We start from the raw sequence: 12381 nt of genomic DNA on the forward strand, positions 1-12381 counted from the left end.
TTTCAACCCTTGGGATGTGAAGAGTGCACAGATAAGTTTTATCCAGAAGGTCAACAACTTTTAACTTTCATCCTTCAAATCCGAGCCTCTTTCCCAGGAAGTTCAGCTACGGGTGGCTCAGAAAGCTGCGGATGCTTTGGACAAGGAGCTGCAAGAGGCTGCTCTAAGCTCCCTGCTCCATTGCTCACTGCTCCATGTCCCACTCTTCCATGCTCCAATGCTCAGTGCCCCATGTTCTTCTGTCCCATTGCTCCATGCTCTGTGTTCTTCTGTTCCATTGCTCCATTCTCTGTATTCCTGCTGCTCCATATTCCACATTTCACTGTTCCATTGCTCCTTGCTGCATTGCTCCCTGCTCCCTACTCCAAGCTCCATGCTCCATCCTCCATTGCTCCCTGCTTCATGCTCCATCCTCCATTGCTCCATGTCCCACTACTCCATGTTCCACTGTCCCATTGCTCCCTGCTCCCTGCTTCATTTTCCATAGCTCCATGCTCCATCCTCCATTGCTCCATGCCCTCTATTCCCTGTCCCTTTTCTCCCTGCTCCCTGTTCCCCCACTGTGAGCAGCCCTGGCTCAGGACAGGGAGGACGGATGGATGGATGGATGGGTGGATGGATGGGTGGATGGATGGATGGATGGATGGGGTGGCCAGTGGATGGCTGGAGGAAGGCTGGCAAAAGCCTCTGCCCCAGGATTTGAGCTGCCAGCCCAGTGCCAGCAGGGATTGGGATGGTCCAGCTCAGGCTGAGCACAGCACGGAGCTGTTGGCGCTGAGAAGGCGCCGGAACATCAGTGGCAACACATGGCCCTCCCTGTGTCACTTAGGGGAAGCAGGAAAACAAACAAACCCAGGACAATGGCCAAAACCTCTTTGGGGGGGACTTGCAGCTTTCTAATTTTATTTAAAAAAAGAAGGAGAAAAGTAAATTTTCCCTGTCAGAGCACTGCTATCATCACGCAATGGCACTTAGGAATATTATAAACAACTGTGTCGGTTTATAGGGCTGAAGACGTTTTCCCGTGGCTCGCTCAGCTTCCTTCTCCTTGGTGGGCTGGGAGCTGGGCAGGATGGCCTGGGAAATGAGGGATCAGCAGGGGGGTTTGTGCAGACCTTGGGGCTTCCCATCCACGCCTCCAATTCCCCCCAGAGTTTTTCTTGCAGCTCAGGGGCTGAGTTGCTCCCTGTGTCCCTCCTCAGCCACGGGCATCGCTCGGCCCGGCCGGTGCACGAAGGCAGGGTGGGATGACTCTGGCTCCTGAAACCTCCCCGGCAAAACCTCCCTCCCTCCTCTCCCCGGTCTGGTCCTCATTTTCTCCCAGCTCAGCACTTTCTCTGCCTGCAGCCCCATCAGCTGGCAGGCTGTAAATCAGAGCCCGGGCCTGTGTGGCCGCGCTTTGCTCCGGCAGCGCAGCCGAGGACGTTGTTTCGGAGGGGTGGGGAGGAATTATCTCGGCAGCGAAGGAAACCACCCCGGCGTGTGCTCTCTGCTGGCCCTCGCTGCACTCTGTGGCGGTTTCCTTCACGCAGCTGCTGCGTGGAGGATTTTTCCCTGCAGCAGAGCATCCCTGCTCCGGGCGTTGCCGGCTCGGAGCCTGGCTGCGATGCCGGAGGATGGACGCGCGTGTCCCGCCGGAGGTGCCTGTGAGGGGCATCCAGCCCTCTCCGCTCCTGTTGTGCCCAGAAATGAATGGGTCTGCTCCAGGCTTTGCTCTACAACGCTAAAACCCCCTAAAAACCTGCTTTATTCTGCGTGTCCAGGGCTGCAAAACACATGCTGGAGCTGGATTGCTGGCGCTGCGGTCCCTTACCTGGCAGATGGAGCGTGTAAGGCACACCCTGCAACGCTCTCACATGGAGCAGCAGAGGATTTATAAGATCAGTACGTGACTGACAGATAAGGGACTCCCACAGAGCAAAGACGAGAGCAGGGGAACCAGAAAAGCTCTATGCTTGGACATGAGTCAAGGAATTCGCAGCCCCTCTTGCTCAGGCAGGTTCTTGTAGAAAATTTGCCAAATCAACCGAATGCCGTAAAAACATTTCTTGAGGAAGGGTTGGGGCAGAGATGGGTTTGTAAAAAACACCCACCAACAGCCCCGTGTCCCACCCTGGTATTTATGAGATGCACGAGGAGGGTGTTGATAGCAGAGGCATTTTTGCAAGCCGATAAAACGGAAAAAGAGATTCCACTTGGTGAGGAGGGGTGGTGACTTTGAACGCGTCGAGGGCAATGAAGGAGATCATTCCATTGTTCTAAGATTTCCATAACTCACTGTGCTTAAGCACATAAAAATGTAGACATTCTGGCAATAAAGTTTGGGTAATTTTTGAGTATGAATCAAAAATCTCTCCCTCGTGCTCCCCTCCCCCCCTCGTTCTGCCTTTTGTTGTTGCTGCAGGCGCTGCCCCCCCCCGCTCGCCCGCTCCACCCCATGGCCTCACGAACGGAAAAATGTCTTCAGCAGAAACCTCCCAGCGTTTCATTCTCTAATCTGCAGCATCTGTGCCCGGCCCTGGCCATGGCCCGGCCTGCCCTGCAGCTCACGCTCGCAGGCACGTGCAGGTGAAGCCTCTCCTGCTGGACCAGCTCGGCTGCTGGAGGTGGCACTGGTACCGCTGTGATGGTGTCACCTGCACCTCTGGGTTCCCGCTGCCTGGGCAAGGGGATGTTCTCTCAGGGCACCCCATCACCAGGGCGACTCGTCACGGCCCAGGCACCCGCCCACTGTTTGCTGTCCTGTACCTGCCACCAAGATCAGCTTTGGGTGATTTTTCTTTTATTTTATTTTGCAGCACCAGGATGAGCCCCATGTGCTGCCACAGCCCTCAATGCATTCACCATCATCCCCTTAGCTCATGGTGGGATGGGAATCTGGGCCGTGGCGGGCAGCAGGGAGCACGATGGCAGCAGGAGCACCAGGGACTGATTCCTGCTCCCACTTTTCCCATGGGAAGGGCACAGGTGGCTGCAAACCCAAGGCATATGGTGGGTGCAGGTCCCTGTGGCCCTTGGGGTCACCAGTTCTTGGAGACCCAGCAGCCCTGGTGATGGGTGGCCACTTCTCCTCTTCAACTCACCAGATGGAAACACTTTCACCAAGAAATTGGAGGGATGGGGTGGTTTCCACCTGTGGAGGCTGGGGAGACTCTCTGAGGGCTCAGTGCCTGCATTCCCAGGGGTCTCTCCTGCCAGTGTTGGCAGCTCCATGTGGGGCAGCCCTGCACCAGCCTTCTCCTTCCTGCTGTTTGTGGGAAGTGCCAAATATTTTCCGTGAAGATTTGTTGGGTGAAATAAACATTGTTTTGTCAACATCTGATTTTCTGTGGGAAACAAGTTTCCCGGGCAGAGGGGTCTGGTCAGTGCTCCCCGTCCCTCCGGGGCTGCACAGGCAGAAGTTTCCCTGCATCGTGTCTCCTTTGCTGCTCTTCCTGCCCCACTGCTGGATGGGGCTGTGACACCTGTGCCAGTGGGGTGGGAGCTCTGCCAGCCCATGGTGGTACCAGCTGGGGGGTGTTTGAGTTGTGTGAAACAGCAAGGTGTTAAAAACTCTCGTGAGTGAGGAGAAACTCCCCGTCAGCCCCACCTCGCTGGTGCCCAACACCACCGAGAACGCCCGTGTGTGTTCACTGGTGCTGACCACGACTGATGATATGAGAACCAGATGATGGCAGAGCCAGGAATTCTCTCACCCATCAGTCACCTCAGATAAATAGAATCACCAGTTTCAGCACTGGGAGGCCTTCGGAGCCCAGCCCGGCAGGGCAGCACACGAGCTCCCAGAGGGAAAACTGAGGGAACCTGGGCTGGGTGTGAGACATCCAAGGGCCACGGGTGACACACACCCAGTGTGTCACTGGTGCTTTGTGTTGCCCTGTGTTTTTAGCCTGCTCCAGGGATGAAAAATCCAGAGACTTGGGCTGTGCTGATGGAGCTGTGGTGCCCAGCACTGGGGACATGGCAGTGACAGTCAGAGTTGGGAATCTCGGGATGCTCCCTGTTGGAATCATCACACTCCTACCCAGCAGACCCTCACTCTGCACCTTTGGGTCTTGTTTCTTTTTGTCTTTCCCTTTTTGCTTTCTTTCTCTTTTTTTTCTTTTTTTTTTTTTCTTTTTCTTTTTTTTTTTCTCTTCAGCGAACAACTTTATTTCCCACTTTGACATTTTCCAGACCCACCTGGGAGCCTGCTTGCCAGAAGGAGAAATGGCACAAGAGGAAATACATCTTCACAGCCCCGAGAGAGGAGAAGGTTGGAATCTGAGTCCATAAACAGCGTTGCTGCACACTGAGCAAAGGCAGAGCAGGTTGGGCTCTGGAGAGTGTAACCCCACCTCTGCTGCTCCAATGCCAATTAAAAATAACACAGACAAGTGGAGCTTGTTTGTTTTTTCCCTGTTGGACTGGGGATGCCATGCAGGGAAACCCCTTTCACAGATTTTTTTTGTCTTGGGAACCCCCCAGGACATGCTAAAGCTCAGGCCTGGCCTGGCTGGCTGGGACCTGCCAGGAGCCACCAGTCCAGAAGTACCTGTCAGTGCCCTCCCTGGCACCCACAGCCCCCAAAAACCACCATGGTGGGCACAGGGACAGCACTTCATGGCACAGAGGCAGCTGGGGAGAGTAAAACCACAGGCAGGAGATGGGAACCCCCCCCAGCTGTCCATGGGGTCAACATCTGCCCTGGGTGGGCACTGCCAGCACTGATATCCCTGCCCTGTGCCTGGCTGAGCTCCTGCAGCACCCAGGGTGGGACACAGGGCTGCCTGGGGGTCAGGGAGCTGCCTCCAGTGAGGAGCCACAAAAAATACCCATTTCTGCCCCAAACCATCAGTCCAGATCTTTCCACTGCCCTGAGCGTGGCCACCACCAGTGCAGTCCCCATGTCCTTGTCCCTGTCCTGCCACTGCCCTGGGTCATCACTGCCCTGCCTCTCCAGCTGTCTGCTGGCAGGGAGGTTCAGTTTAACCTGAGCAGTGCTGCAGTGGGTTTAACTTCGATTTAAACAGGTTTTCATCTGGCTTTGAAGATGATGAATCAGGGTGGTGGTTACTGGGGATGGCAGGGAAGTGGCAAAATCTGCTTCCTTCGATGCCTTTCTGCTGAGCATTGTCACATCACCCGCCAGCATCAGCACTGACAGCCCAGAAAACATGGAAAAATCAACCCTAGATGTGCTGGTGCTTTATTTTATACTGATCAAAGCCTGATCTTGGTTAAAGCCCCTTCCCAGCGTTGCTAGTACTGGTACCCAGTGACCCAGGGCAGTCCCCAGCGGTGAATCACACAGGTATGGAGCATCATTTACTCTCCCACCTTCACCCGCCAGAGCACGAGAGCATTCCTCTGTGCCCGGAATTGCCGGGATAACCTGTGCCTTTCACACGGGGGTGATGGATGTGGGCCGGCCGGGGAGGAAGCGCTGCCGGGGCTCCCGCAGCCCCTCCCCGCAGCCCGGGCCCTCCCACCCCACCGCGGCTCTCATCCCTTCACCTTTTTTTTCCGACTCACTGAGCAACAACTGTCATGTTTATACTCTTCCCCCACCACGTCCTGCTCTACCTCAAGGATTAAGCTTTCATCCTTCATTATGAGCTTCTCCCCCAGGCAACATTTTCCACGAAGAAAAAGGAATTTCTGGGATTTTGCTTTTAAGAGATTATGTTACTAAGCGTGTGTGTGTTTGTGCCGAGGAGAGGAGCTTTCCCACACACACACGGGTGATCTGTCACATCCTGGGGCGATGCAGGGAGCGGGGTGGTGTGGGGGGACAGGTCCCCAGGTGCTGCCTGGCCCTGGCCCTTCCTCCCCTTCCATCCCTGCATCCTCTTCACCCCACAGAGTGGTTCTGGTGACAGGACATCCAAGAGGGTGGACCAGGGTGGGTCGCACCACCACGCTGGTGTGGGGTCACCCCTCTGGGATGGGGGATACAGGGTTGGCATCGCTGGGCATGTGGGAAAGGAGGGAGCTCATCCTTGCTCACTGTTTTGGGGGTCACTGCCCTGGCCCTGCTCTTTGAGCCAGAATCACCAAATATCAGGTGCTCTCTGCCTGAGTTGCTGTGGCTTTGTGGCTTTCCCTGTCCCCAGTGCTGTCACAATGCTCTTGGTGGGGGGCTCCTGCCCTGGCAGAGCTGGGACCCACCTCCTGTGCCTGCGGGGCAAGCGCTGACCTCGCTGTGCTCTTGCCTGTGCTTACAGGAAACCTCAGCTCCTCACAGGGAGCTGATCCCACGCCTGGAGGCTCGGCCTTCCGAGGGCTTGGCTGCACAGTAAGTGTTGAACAAGGTTGTGCTTTCATTGGCAGCGGCTCTTGTTATTAAATCCTTTTCGGGAGCTCATCTAAGCCCAACAAATTAACATAAGGGAAGCACGACAGCTAATGTCAACCTACCAAAACAATCCAAATCTGTACTTAGGACAGGGAAGACATAAACACAGCCCAGGAGGAATAACTGCTGCGTGTTCAGCGTCAGCATCTGGGCTGCTGCTGCTCAGCAAGCACTTCGGTTGTGCTGGGAAATAACCAGGGGAAGGGCAGGTGCAGCCTCGGAAAAATTCCAGCCCCTGCCAAACCCTCGGGAGCTCAGGGATGGTGACGTGAGGCCGCTCAGGGGACACCCCAGGACGTGGCCTTGCCACAGGCGCGGGGGGGGGAGCAGAGGCAGAGCCCCCTGAGAGCCGGGACATCCCCACCCCGTTTGCATCTGCCGGGGGATGAGTAACAGCTTCACCCGGTGAGTCATGGCTGAGTCAGCCCTTGCTCATCCTCTGTGCTCTAAATGCCTCTTATTCGACAGTGTTCTGGGGGACAACACGAAGATCTGTTCCTAGAGAGGCGAGAAGCTTTTCCCTTGCTTCGGCTGTAGCCAGTAGATGAAATAATTAACAATTTCTTTCTCAAAGAGTGGCCCGCTTGCTGCCTGGCTGAAGGACCAGCTGCCACAGCCCTGCTGCTGGGAAATCAGACAATTCCCAGCTTTTCACTGCTTCTGACAAGTTGTTTTCAACTCTCCTTTAGAAGTCAATAAATAAAAACAGTAGATTCTGTAGATTTCACACAAATGTGAAAGTACATTGAAAAAAGGCTCTCGATGGCACAGGCAGCCCAAGCACACGCAAGAGCCCCCACCAAAATACACAGAACAGTAGGTCTGTATCACACATGCAGACTCTCACTATTGTGGGTATTAAAGAGCCTAAATCTGATTAAAGCCTTTCTATCCCCACCAGTGGTCAATTCCAGAAACCAGCTCACCCAGGAGGCCGAATTCATTTCATCCCCGAAGTCTAATTAAAGCCATTAGTGTATTCCTTGTCTTTCTGATAAGATCAAAGCATTCCAAGAGCCAGGCATTACCTTATTTTCAAGACAATTATACAACATACAGCATCGATTTATTCTGCCTCCAGCTGTACACATTTATCTCTGTCTATCATCGGGTAATCGGGACCATCAGACACAGCCCAGCTCTCGGCTGACAAGTGCCTGCGCTGGTTGGGCCGGGTTTCTTTGTCATTCTCACCTCAAATTAACATCTGAGGCAGTGCCTGGTGTCCCGACCCCGGTGCCCGTGGCCACGGTGGAACATGGGGCATGGCCGGGCTGCTGTGGTGCTGCTCAGGTGCTCCTGTGGCATGTGCCAAAGCCATGGGAAGTTGGGTGCCCACCTCCCCACAGCCAAGCCCCTGAGTCCCCTTGTCCCAATTGTCCCCACCTTCCCCTGAGCAGCCCTGGATTGGTGGGTGTGCAGATCCAGGACTGTCCCTGCCTGCTGCTGACCCCGGGGGCTCTGCCCAGCCCGCTGCTGTCGTGGCTCAGCGGGACCATCAGCCCCGGCAAGGGCTGGGCAGTGGGGCAGCGTGTTCGGGGGTGCCCTCCCCTCGCATAAACACCTCTCCAACAGCTCACGGCCCCTGCAAGAGCCGAGCTGTGAATTTTCATCTCTCAGCTAATCAACTCGCCGGCTAGTCCAAACTTGTCAGGAGCTTTATCCCTGCCCTGCCAGCCTCCTCCCGGCCCACGGGTGACAGGAGACGTTCCCATCCCTCCCCGAGACACATCCAGCTGCTACAAAAACAAACATCCTCCCGCTGGTGATTCCTCCTCGTCAAACAGTGCTGACCCTGGTCCCCTCGGGAACATCTGCGCTGCGCCCGTGCCCGGCCGCCGGCACATCCCGAGCCTCCGGGAGCGCAGGGCGCTGTTTACGGCGGGGACGGCAGAGCCCTGGTCCTGCCTAAGCCGGGGCTTTATTAATTGCCCGTTCTCCCTATTCCTCCGTGACAAAAGATTAATCACCCGGCCGAGGCCGCGCTGCCCGGGAGGCTCCTGCAGACGAGAGGCAGCTGTGGCAGAGCGGGGCTCCTGCACCGGCTGAGCCGACAGCCCCGTGCTGTGCCCCGGGAGGATGGGCTGCCCTGGCCGGGGTGCCTTCGGGAGCTCAGCAGGGTCTGGGCAGGTTGCACACTTAGGGATACCCAGGAACCCACCTGGGAAGCAGCTGTGGGATGCAGGGGAGACAGTGGGGCGTGTCCTGACCCTGGCCGTGTGTCTGTCCTGGTCTATTTTGCCACTGTGTGCCCTTGCATTAAATGCCCTGAGTGCTGTGCCTCGCCCAAAATGTGGCTCCAGAACACCCTGCAGACACTGCTCTTCATCTTCCAGTCACCAGGGTTTCCTTGGGGGTTGCAGCCCTGCCAGCCTCAATCCAGTGTCCCCATTTCTGGCACCTGGCTGGAGATGCTGGTGGCAGCAGATCCGCCCCTGGCCTGGGACGGGAGGCAGGTAGGGAGCTCTGGGCACTGCTGGGCAGCATGGGGGCTCTGGAGGAGTCTCTGCCCATGGCATGTTGGGCACAAGGTGAGTTTGTGCCCAGGCCCAGCGAATGTGTTGCACCTCCAGCTCCTCACGAGCAGCTCATGGAGCTGCTTCATCAATGTGTAAACAGCTCTTGGACTCCACACAAAACAAATTCCCCTCTGTCTTTCAGAGCGGGGTGAAAACCATCAGAATCAGCCCTTCAGCTGGATTCCCTCGTCTGTGCAGCACTTGGGAGCTGCTCACCCCATGGGAGGGCAGCACAGGGGACAGAGCCTGTGATGGGGAGCTCTGCAGGCCCCTGCCTGACCTGGGACCTGCCACCCTGCATCCAGCACCAGTTTCAGTTTCCAAAGCATCACCCCCCCAGTGTGGCTCTCCTTGGGGCTCAGCAGCTGCCTGACCCCCCATGTGGGGTGCAGAGCTGGCCCCTTGTCACCCCTCACAGCCACTCCTGTCAGCCAGAGCTGAGAGCAGACTCGAGGCACGTGGGATCAGTGGCCCAGTGGAGCTGAAATCACGCAGCCATGGGGGGAATGTTTTCAGCTGGACACCCACTGATTCCTAATTAGATGAGCCGTGTTTGATTTGTGTTGCAGTTACACCTACAAACACCTCTGCAGCCACACACACTGATTTTACAGAACCCTTCCTGCCCCTGAGCAGGTACAGACACATCCCCTGAGCAGGGATGAGCTGCAGGTCCCACATGGAGCAACTCAACACACCCCAGCAGGACGCACAAACTGGAGGCAGAGGACTGAGACCAGCACGTGGCGTTTCAACCTCCAAACCCAACCCTGCGTGTGCTGCTTTCACTGTCCTCGTCCCAAAAGAGACGATTACACCCCAGACTGGTTTTCTCAGACCCTTGAAGCTGCTGCTGTGGCTGCTGGGGTGGGTTGCTGTGGTGGTGAGTGCGGCGCCGGGCCGGCGCCCAGGGGTTATCAGCGGCGGTGGCCGAGGCTGAATTAGCAGGGCAGGGAAGTGGGGTAAGCAGAGCTCAGCTTCTTGGCATGTTTGCTTGTGCTAAACCTGCGGCAGGAGAACTTTTCACAACAACACTCAGCGCTTGAAGCCTCCCTTGGCTGCCTGCAAGAGATGGGGCTGGGTTGTGCAAACAAACCGTGGCCGCAGGATGGCCCGGAGCTGGTGCTTGGGGTGGATGCACAGCAAAGCAGAAGTGCTTTTCCTGGCAGAACTGCAGGTCACAGCACCTGGAAGGGGCAGCCACGTTTCCCAAGGGATGCTCCTGGTGGGATCACCCTGGCCCCGCTCTCGGTGCTGCCTGACAAAACCTCACCAGCACCCGGCATCCCCAACACTGCATCTCCCTGGCTGGTTTCTCTCCCCAACAGCACAGTGTGTTGTCCTGCAGTGGCTCCATAAGGTGCTCTGGAGCAACATGGTGCACCAGGACTGCTGGCTGACCCTGCATGAGCTCCAGTCCTGGGAGGGGAGGACACACAGCTGCCCCCAGCATCCGGGAGCTGGGATCAAGCAAGCCCATTCCTGTTTTCCCAATTAATTTAGCAACCCAAAGCTCCTGCCCTCCCTGCCTTGGGCACCGTGGTGGCCCTGCAGCTTGTCCCCAGCAGGAAGGGACTACTCTTGAGTTCTGTGCCATGTTTTATCCATGTTTGGAGGAAGTTGTGGCTCTGAATGGGAGGGTGGGAGTGGGCACGTGGAGCCAGAGCCTCGTAGGACTTGTGGTGTGTGGCCAGCTGGGTGCTGGAGGCTTCCTCCAGGGCTGAGCTCCTGCTGGGACAGAGCTGGGAATACTGGGAACAGCTGGTGTGTCGTGATAGAGCAGTAAAACCACGGCTGTCCCAGTAAAATGAGCTGTCCTGTGCTCAGGGGTGCCCTGCCATGGGGGTGCCTTATGATGGGGGTTCTCTACAACAGGGATGCTCTGAGATGGAGGTGTCCTGCAACAGGGATGCCCTGCGATGGGATGCCCCGTGATGGGGGTTTCCCTACGATGTGAGTGCCCTCCGTCGGGACAGGCGCTGCCCATTTCCCCTCGCGGGTCTGGCCCTGCCTGTCCCCAGCGCGGTCTCGGCACGAAGCGGCCGCCGGGCGAGTCCGGGCGGAGGGAGTGGGAGGGGAGCGGCCCCGGCCCGGCCCGTTCCCGGGCGCAGATCGCCCTCCAGCGGCCACGCATCGGAGAGAATGAGCCCTGCACAAGCCCCGGCCCGGGCTGCCCTGAGCATCCCTGGCCAGCCCTGAGCACCCCTGCCCAGCCCTGAGCATCCCTGCCCGGCTCTGGGCTCCCGTGCCCAGCCCTGAGCATCCCTGCTCTGCCCTGAGCATCCCTGCTCGGCCCTGAGCTCCCCTGTCCGGCCCTGGGCTCCCCTGCCTGGCCCTGAGCTTCTTTGCCCTGTCCAGGCTGTACAGAGCACCCCTGCTTGGCCATGAGCTTCCCTGCCCGGCCCTGGGCTCCCCTGCCCGGCCATGAGTTTCCCTGCCCGGCCCCGGGCTCCCCTGCCTGGCCCTGAGCTTCCCTGCCCGGCCCGGGATTCCCCTGTCCATCCCTGAGCATCCCTGACCAGTCCTGAGCTGCCCAGCCCCAGAAGCGTTGGAAGCAGGGTGGGACTCAGGGGCTGCAGCCCCGGCACCGCCGGCTGCAGGGATGGCTCAGGACGTGGCACCCAAGCCACAGCCCCACACCCAGCAGTGCCCGCGGCCGGCCTGCAGAGGGTGGCAAACCCCCGGGCAAACCCCCTCCTTGTGCTCCGGGTCCCCTCCTTACCCCACAAAAACCCCCAGGACCCCTCCTCACCCCACACGAGCCCGGGACTCCTCTCCTCACCCACACACGCAGGAACTGAGCTGGCACGGATGGGTTTTGGGGGATGAAGGGATGTCCAAGGAACTGATGCCCTGTCTCCTGTGCAGAACCCAGGTGTGAGCAGGGACCAGGACCAGGACCAGGACCAGGACAAGGACCAGGTTCAGCTCATCCCACTGGAAACAGGCTCCACGCTCACCCCAGCTGGGCTGGGACTGACGCCGTGCTCACCGCGCACCCCGTGGCGTGTCAGAGGCACGAGGAACCAGCTCGGTGGTGTTTACCCAAGGCTTTGTCAGCATTCCAGGCTTGGGCAAGGACCTGCCACCGCTGCTGCTATAAAAAGCCATCAGGGCTGTGGCTGAGCCACACCAGCTCCCAGTTCCTGCCCGGGCAGGGCTCCTCACCTCTGGCTGCTCACAGGCAGGAAGCAGCGCTTGTTCGGTGGCTCTTGGCTGGTGCCACCACGGGCACAGCACTCTGGGGTGTCACCAGGCCTGGAGAGGTGAACAAAGAGCTTCTTCCCAGGCTGCTGCAAAACCTGTTCAGCTGAACTGATGTAAAGATAAGAAAACCAGGTTACTACCGAGGTGCACATTAGGGAGGGACAGGAGCCGTGGGCTCTTCCCTGTGGGTGGGAGGGGAGGCACCTGCAGCAGCTCTCCAGGGCAGAGAGGTGATGGTTCTCTGCATGGACATGCTGCATCCTGGGCAAAGGGGGTTTTTCCACAGCCTGGGCCTGTTCTGAGCTGAGTCACTCCCTG

Source organism: Neopelma chrysocephalum, unplaced genomic scaffold, assembly GCF_003984885.1.
Source record: "Neopelma chrysocephalum unplaced genomic scaffold, ASM398488v2 Primary Assembly neopelma1_100, whole genome shotgun sequence".
NCBI lineage: Eukaryota > Metazoa > Chordata > Aves > Passeriformes > Pipridae > Neopelma > Neopelma chrysocephalum.